Below are 1,438 nucleotides of genomic sequence, written 5' to 3'. Positions count from 1 at the left end.
TTGTCCCAGGAAGGGGAAACTTTATTGACACATTCCTGAGGTCAGATACATCACATGATCACACTGACAGAACCACAGGCACATAGACACAGGCAACAGAGCATGCACAATGTAGGCACTAGTACACTGCATATCCACCTTTCGCAGCAATGCAGGCTGCTATTCTCCCATGGAGACGATCGTAGAGATGCTGGATGTAGTCCTGTGGAACGACTTGCCATGCCATTTCCACCTGGCGCCTCAGTGTGACCAGCGTTCGTGCTGGACGTGCAGACCGCGTGAGACGACGCTTCATCCAGTCCCAAACATGCTCAATGGGGGACAGATCCGGAGATCTTGCTGGCCAGGGTAGTTGACTTACACCTTCTAGAGCACGTTGGGTGGCACGGGATACATGCGGACGTGCATTGTCCTGTTGGAACAGCAAGTTCCCTTGCCGGTCTAGGAATGGTAGAACGATGGGTTCGATGACGGTTTGGATGTACCGTGCACTATTCAGTGTCCCCTCGACGATCACCAGTGGTGTACGGCCAGTGTAGGAGATCGCTCCCCACACCATGATGCCGGGTGTTGGTCCTGTGTGCCTCGGTCGTATGCAGTCCTGATTGTGGCGCTCACCTGCACGGCGCCAAACACGGATACGACCATCATTGGCACCAAGGCAGAAGCGACTCTCATCGCTGAAGACGACACGTCTCCATTCGTCCCTCCATTCACGCCTGTCGCGACACCACTGGAGGCGGGCTGCACGATGTTGGGGCGTGAGCGGAAGACGGCCTAACGGTGTGCGGGACCGTAGCCCAGCTTCATGGAGACGGTTGCGAATGGTCCTCGCCGATACCCCAGGAGCAACAGTGTCCCTAATTTGCTGGGAAGTGGCGGTGCGGTCCCCTACGGCACTGCGCAGGAACCTACGGTCTTGGCGTGCATCCGTGCGTCGCTGCGGTCCGGTCCCAGGTCGACGGGCACGTGCACCTTCCGCCGACCACTGGCGACAACATCGATGTACTGTGGAGACCTCACGCCCCACGTGTTGAGCAATTCGGCGGTACGTCCACCCGGCCTCCCGCATGCCCACTATACGCCCTCGCTCAAAGTCCGTCAACTGCACATACGGTTCACGTCCACGCTGTCGCGGCATGCTACCAGTGTTAAAGACTGCGATGGAGCTCCGTATGCCACGGCAAACTGGCTGACACTGACGGCGGCGGTGCACAAATGCTGCGCAGCTAGCGCCATTCGACGGCCAACACCGCGGTTCCTGGTGTGTCCGCTGTGCCGTGCGTGTGATCATTGCTTGTACAGCCCTCTCGCAGTGTCCGGAGCAAGTATGGTGGGTCTGACACACCGGTGTCAATGTGTTCTTTTTTCCATTTCCAGGAGTGTAGATGGACCACACTGCCCGCCGGCAGCGCCCTCGCTGGTGGAATAGCGGAAC

The sequence above is a fragment of the Schistocerca serialis genome, chromosome 10 (assembly GCF_023864345.2).
Source record: "Schistocerca serialis cubense isolate TAMUIC-IGC-003099 chromosome 10, iqSchSeri2.2, whole genome shotgun sequence".
NCBI lineage: Eukaryota > Metazoa > Arthropoda > Insecta > Orthoptera > Acrididae > Schistocerca > Schistocerca serialis.
This window is presented reverse-complemented; position numbering follows the sequence as displayed.